Source organism: Triticum dicoccoides, chromosome 6A (genome assembly GCF_002162155.2).
Source record: "Triticum dicoccoides isolate Atlit2015 ecotype Zavitan chromosome 6A, WEW_v2.0, whole genome shotgun sequence".
NCBI lineage: Eukaryota > Viridiplantae > Streptophyta > Magnoliopsida > Poales > Poaceae > Triticum > Triticum dicoccoides.
The window spans coordinates 559,211,774-559,219,366 of record NC_041390.1 but is presented as its reverse complement, the minus strand read 5'-3'; positions in this window follow the sequence as shown (position 1 = coordinate 559,219,366).

The window sequence follows — 7,593 nt, the reverse complement described above, 5'->3', positions numbered from 1 at the left end:
ACTCAGATCATGTTATACTTAGATGACTGGAGGGATGTCTATCTGAGTGGGAGTTCATTGAATAATTTGATTAGATGAACTTAATTATCATGAACTTAGTCTAAAATCTTTACAATATGTCTTGTAGATCAAATGGCCCACGTTGTCCTCAACTTCAACGCGTTCCTAGAGAAAACCAAGCTGAAAGACGATGGCAACAACTATACGGACTGGGTCCGGAACCTGAGGATCATCCTCATAGCTGCCAAGAAAGATTATGTCCTAGAAGCACCACTAGGTGACGCACCCGTCCCACAGAACCAAGACGTTATGAACGCTTGGCAGTCACGTGCTAATGATTACTCCCTCGTTCAGTGCGGCATGCTTTACAGCCTAGAACCGGGGCTCCAAAAGCATTTTGAGAGACACGGAGCATATGAGATGTTCGAAGAGCTGAAAATGGTTTCTCAAGCTCATGCCCTGGTCGAGAGATATGAAGTCCCAGACAAGTTCTTCAACTGTAAGATGGAGGAAAATAGTTCTGTCAGTGAGCACATACTCAAAATGTCTGGGTTGCATAACCGCTTGACTCAGCTGGGAGTTAATCTCCTGGATGACGCGGTCATTGACAGAATCCTTCAGTCGCTTCCACCGAGCTACAAGAGCTTTGTGATGAACTTCAATATGCAAGGGATGGAAAAGACCATTCCTGAGGTATATTCAATGCTGAAATCAGCAGAGGTACAAGTCAAAAAGGAACATCAAGTGTTGATGGTGAATAAAACCACTAATTTCAAGAAAGGCATGGGTAAGAAGAACTTCAAGAAGGACAGCAAGGGAGTTGCCGCGCCCGGTAAGCAAGCTGCCGGGAAGAAGCCAAAGAATGGACCCAAGCCCAAGACTGAGTGTTTTTATTGCAAGGGAAGTAGTCACTGGAAGCGGAACTGCCCCAAATACTTAGCGGACAAGAAGGCCAGCAACACGAAAGGTATATGTGATATACATGTAATTGATGTGTACCGTACTAGTACTCGTAGTAGCTCCTGGGTATTTGATACCGGTGCGGTTGCTCACATTTGTAACTCAAAGCAAGAGCTGCGGAATAAGCGGAGACTGGCGAAGGACGAGGTGACGATGCACGTCGGGAATGGTTCCAAGGTCGATGTGATCGCCGTCGGCACGCTACCTCTACATTTACCTACGGGATTAGTTTTAAACCTCAATAATTGTTATTTAGTGCTAGCTTTGAGCATGAACATTGTATCAGGATCTCGTTTAATTCGAGATGGCTACTCATTTAAATCCGAGAATAATGGTTGTTCTATTTATATGAGAGATATGTCTTATGGTCATGCTCCGATGGTGAATGGTTTATTCTTAATGAATCTCGAGCGTAATGCTACACATATTCATAGTGTGAATACCAAAAGATGTAAGGTTGATAATGATAGTCCCACATACTTGTGGCACTACCGCCTTGGTCACATAGGTGTCAAACGCATGAAGAAGCTCCATGTAGATGGACTTTTAGAGTCTCTTGATTACGAATCATTTGACACGTGCGAACCATGCCTCATGGGTAAAATGACCAAGACTCCGTTCTCAGGAACAATGGAGCGAGCAACCAACTTATTGGAAATCATACATACTGATGTGTGCGGTCCAATGAGTGTTGAGGCTCGCGGTGGCTATCGTTATGTTCTCACCCTCACTGATGACTTGAGTAGATATGGGTATGTCTACTTAATGAAACACAAGTCTGGGACCTTTGAAAAGTTCAAGGAATTTCAGAGTGAGGTTGAGAATCAACGTGACTGGAAAATCAAGTTCTTGCGATCAGATCATGGGGGAGAATACTTAAGTCACGAATTTGGCACACACTTAAGAAAATGTGGAATAGTTTCACAACTCATGCCGCCTGGAACACCTCAGCGTAATGGTGTGTCCGAACGTTGTAATCGCACTCTATTAGATATGGTGCGATCTATGATGTCTCTTACCGATTTACCGCTGTCATTTTGGGGCTATGCTTTAGAGACTACCACATTCACTTTAAATAGGGCTCCATCAAAATCCGTTGAGACGACACCGTATGAATTATGGTTTGGGAAGAAACCTAAGCTGTCGTTTCTAAAAGTTTGGGGATGCGATGCTTATGTCAAGAAACTTCAACCTGAAAAGCTCGAACCCAAGTGGGAAAAATGCGTATTCATAGGATACCCTAAAGGAACTGTTGGGTATACCTTCTACCTCAGATCCGAAGGCAAGATCTTTGTTGCCAAGAATGGGTCCTTTCTAGAGAAAGAGTTTCTCTCGAAAGAAATAAGTGGGAGGAAGGTAGAACTTGATGAAGTATTACCTCTTGAACCGGTAAGTGGCACAACTCAAGAAAATGTTCCTGAGGTGCCTGCACCGACTAGAGAGGAAGTTGATGATGATGATCATGAAACTTCAGATCAAGTTGCTACTGAACTTCATAGGTCCACAAGGACACGTTCCGCATCAGAGTGGTACGGCAACCCTGTCTTGGAAATCATGTTGTTAGACAACAGTGAACCTTTGAACTATGAAGAAGCGATGGCGGGCCCGGATTCCGACAAATGGCTGGAAGCCATGAAATCCGAGATAGGATCCATGTATGAAAACAAAGATGGACTTTGACTGACTTTCCCGTTGATCGGCGAGCCATAGAAAATAAATGGATCTTTAAGAAGAAGACAGACGCGGATGGTAATGTGACCATCTATAAAGTTCGGCTTGTCGCTAAGGGTTATCGACAAGTTCAAGGGGTTGACTGCGATGAGACTTTCTCACCCGTAGCAAAGCTGAAGTCCATCCGAATCATGTTAGTAATTGCCGCATTCTATGATTATGAGATATGCAAATGGACGTCAAAACGGCATTCCTTAATGGTTTCCTTAAGGAAGAATTGTATATGATGCATCCGGAAGGTTTTGTCGATCCTAAGAATGCTGACAAGGTATGCAAGCTCCAACGCTCGATTTATGGGCTGGTGCAAGCATCTCGGAGTTGGAACATTCGTTTTGATGAGATGATCAAAGCGTTTGGGTTTATGCAGACTTATGGAGAAGCCTGCATTTACAAGAAAGTGAGTGGGAGCTCTGTAGCATTTCTCATATTGTATGTGGATGACATACTGTTGATGGGAAGTGATATAGAATTCTTGGAAAGCATAAAGGCCTACTTGAACAAGTGTTTTTCAATGAAGGACCTTGGAGAAGCTGCTTATATATTAGGCATCAAGATCTATAGAGATAGATCGAGACGCCTCATTGGTCTTTCACAGAGTACGTACCTTGACAAGATATTGAAGAAGTTCAAAATGGATCAGTCAAAGAAGGGGTTCTTGCCTGTATCGCAAGGTACGAGATTGAGCACGGCTCAATGCCCGACCGCGACAGAAGATAGAGAAAAGATGAGTGTCGTCCCCTATGCCTCGGCCATAGGGTCTATCATGTATGCTATGCTGTGTACCAGACCTAATGTAAACCTTGCCGTAAGTTTGGTAGGAAGGTACCAAAGTAATCCCGGCATGGAACACTGGACAGCGGTCAAGAATATCCTGAAGTACCTAAAAAGGACTAAGGAAATGTTTCTCGTTTATGGAGGTGACGAAGAGCTCGTCGTAAAGGGTTACGTCGATGCTAGCTTCAACACAGATCTGGATGACTCTAAGTCACAAACCGGATACGTGTATATTTTGAATGGTGGGGCAGTAAGCTGGTGCAGTTGCAAGCAAAGCGTTGTGGCGGGATCTACATGTGAAGCGGAGTACATGGCAGCCTCGGAGGCAGCACAAGAAGCAGTCTTGGTGAAGGAGTTCATTACCGACCTAGGACTCATACCCAATGCGTCAGGCCCGATGACTCTCTTCTGTGACAACACTGGAGCTATTGCCCTTGCCAAGGAGCCCAGGTTTCACAGGAAGACTAGGCATATCAAGCATCGCTTCAACTCCATTCGTGAATGTGTTCAAATGGAGACATAGAGATTTGTAAAGTACATACAGACCTGAATGTGGCAGATCCGTTGACTAAACCTCTCCCTAGAGCAAAACATGATCAACACCAAAACTGCATGGGTGTTCAATTCATCACAATGTAACTATAATATTGACTCTAGTGCAAGTGGAAGACTGTTGGAAATATGCCCTAGAGGCAATAATAAAATGGTTATTATCATATTTCTTTGTTCATGATAATTGTCTATTGTTCATGCTATAATTGTGTTAGCCAGAAATCGTAATACATGTGTGAATACATAGACCACAACACATCCCTAGTGGGCCTCTAGTTGACTAGCTCGTTGATCAAAAGATAGTCATGGTTTCCTGACTATGGACATTGGATGTCATTGATAACGGGATCACATCATTAGGATAATGATGTGATGGACAAGACCCAATCCTAAGAATAGCTCAAAGATCGTGTAGTTCGTTTGTTGTAGCTTTTCTGAATGTCAAGTATCATTTCCTTAGACCATGAGATTGTGCAACTCCCGGATACCGTAGGAGTGCCTTGGGTGTGCCAAACGTCACAACGTAACTGGGTGACTATAAAGGTACATTACAAGTATCTCCGAAAGTGTCTATTGGGTTGACACGAATCGAGACTGGGATTTGTCACTCCGTATGACAGAGAGGTATCTCTGGGCCCACTCGGTAATGCATCATCATAATGAGCTCAATGTGATCAAGTGGTTGATCACGGGATCATGCATTACGATACGAGTAAAGTGACTTGCCGGTAACGAGACTAAACAAGGTATTGGGATACCGACGATCGAGTCTCGGGCAAGTAACGTACCGATTGACAAAGGGAATTGTATACAGATTGATTGAATCCTCGACATCGTGGTTCATCCGATGAGATCATCGAGCAGCATGTGGGAGCCAACATGGGTATCCAGATCCCGCTGTTGGTTATTGACCGGAGAGTCGTCTCGGTCATGTCTGCATGTCTCCCGAACCCGTAGGGCCTACACACTTAAGGTTCGGTGACGCTAGGGTTGTTAGGAAGACTTGTATGTGATTACCGAATGTTGTTCGGAGTCCCGGATGAGATCCCGGACGTCACGAGGAGTTCCGGAATGGTCCGGAGGTGAAGATTTATATGTAGGAAGTTGTCATACGGTCACCGGAAAGGTTCGGGGCATATCGTTATTGTACCGGGTGTTGGGGAACGTAGCATAAATTTAGAATTTTCTACGTGTCACCAAGATCTATCTATGGAGTCATCTAGCAATGAGGAAGGAGTGGATCTACATACCCATGTAGATCGCACGCGGAAGCGTTCAAGAGAACGGGGTTGATGGAGTCGTACTCGTCGTGATCCAAATCACCGATGATCCTAGCGCCGAACGGACGGCACCTCCGCGTTCAACACACGTACGGAGCAGCGACGTCTCCTCCTTCTTGATCCAGCAAGGGGGGAGGATAGGTTGATGGAGATCCAACAGCACGACGGCGTGGTGGTGGAAGTAGCGGGATTCCAACAGGGCTTCGCCAAGCGCTGCGGGAGGAGGGAGATGTGTCATGGGAGGGAGAGGGAGGCGCCAGGGCTCAGCCTTTTGTTGCCCTCCCTCCCCCCCACTATATATAGGGCCAAGGGAGAGGGGGAGGGCGCAGCCTTGCCCCTTCCTCCAAGGAAGGGTGCGGCCAAGGGGGGGAGGAGTCCATCCTCCCCAAGGCACCTCGGAGGTGCCTTCCCCTTTTAGGACTCTCCCCTCCTCTTGTCCCTTTGGCGCATGGGCCTCTTGGGGCTGGTGCCCTTGGCCCATATAGGCCAAGGCGCACCCCCTACAGCCCATGTGGCCCCCGGGGAAGGTGGCCCCACCCGGTGGACCCCCGGGACCCTTCCGGTGGTCCCGGTACAATACCGGTGACCCCAAAACTTGTCCCGATGGCCGAAATAGCAATTCCTATATATAATTCTTTACCTCCGGACCATTCCGGAACTCCTCGTGACGTCCGGGATCTCATCCGGAACACCGAACAACATTCGGGTTACCGCATACTAATATCTCTATAACCCTAGCGTCACCGAACCTTAAGTGTGTAGACCCTACGGGTTCGGGAGACATGCAGACATGACCGAGATGACTCTCCGGTCAATAAACAATAGCGGGATCTGGATACCCATGTTGGCTCCCACATGTTCCACGATGATCTCATCGGATGAACCACGATGTCAAGGACTTAATCAATCCCATATACAATTCCCTTTGTCTAGCGGTACGATACTTGCCCGAGATTCGATCGTCGGTATCCCGATACCTTGTTCAATCTCGTTACCGGCAAGTCTCTTTACTCGTTCCGGAACACATCATCCCATGATCAACTCCTTGATCACATTGTGCACATTATGATGATGTCCTACCGAGTGGGCCTAGAGATACCTCTCCGTTTACACGGAGTGACAAATCCCAGTCTCGATTCGTGCCAACCCAACAGACACTTTCGGAGATACCCGTAGTGTACCTTTATAGCCACACAGTTACGTTGTGACGTTTGGCACACCCAAAGCACTCCTACGGTATCCGGGAGTTGCACAATCTCATGGTCTAAGGAAATGATACTTGACATTAGAAAAGCTTTAGCATACGAACTACACGATCTAGTGCTATGCTTAGGATTGGGTCTTGTCCATCACATCATTCTCCTAATGATGTGATCCCGTTATCAACGACATCCAATGTCCATGGTCAGGAAACCGTAACCATCTATTGATCAACGAGCTAGTCAACTAGAGGCTTACTAGGGACATGGTGTTGTCTATGTATCCACACATGTATCTGAGTTTCCTATCAATACAATTCTAGCATGGATAATAAACGATTATCATGAACAAGGAAATATAATAATAATCAATTTATTATTGCCTCTAGAGCATATTTCCAACACCGGGGCCACCGGAGGGGTTCCGGGGGTCCACCGGGAGGGGCCACCTCTCTCGGAGGGCCTAATGGGCTGTAGAGGAAAGGGAGCCAGCCCTACATGGGCTGGCCGCATCCCCCCCTTGGGCCCATGCACCTAGGGTTGGGGGGAAACCCTAAAGGGGGCGCCCCCCTTGCTTGGGGGGCAAGCCCCCTCCCCTTGGCCGCCCCCCTCTAGATCTCATCTAGAGGGGGCCGACCCCTTCCTCCTTCCCCTATAAATAGAGGGGCACGGGGAGGGCTGCATACTGTTGGAAATATGCCCTAGAGGCAATAATAAAAGTATTATTATATTTCCTTGTTCATGATAATTGTCTTTTATTCATGCTATAACTGTATTATCCGGAAATCGTAATACACGTGTGAATACATAGACCACAATATGTCCCTAGTGAGCCTCTAGTTGACTAGCTCGTTGTGATCAACAGATAGTCATGGTTTCCTGGCTATGGACATTGGATGTCGTTGATAACGGGATCACATCATTAGGAGAATGATGTGATGGACAAGACCCAATCCTAAGCCTAGCACAAAGATCGTGTAGTTCGTTTGCTAGAGCTTTGCCAATGTCAAGTATCTCTTCCGTTGACCATGAGAGCGTGTAACTCCTGGATACCGTAGGAGTGCTTTGGGTGTATCAAACATCACAACGTAACTGGG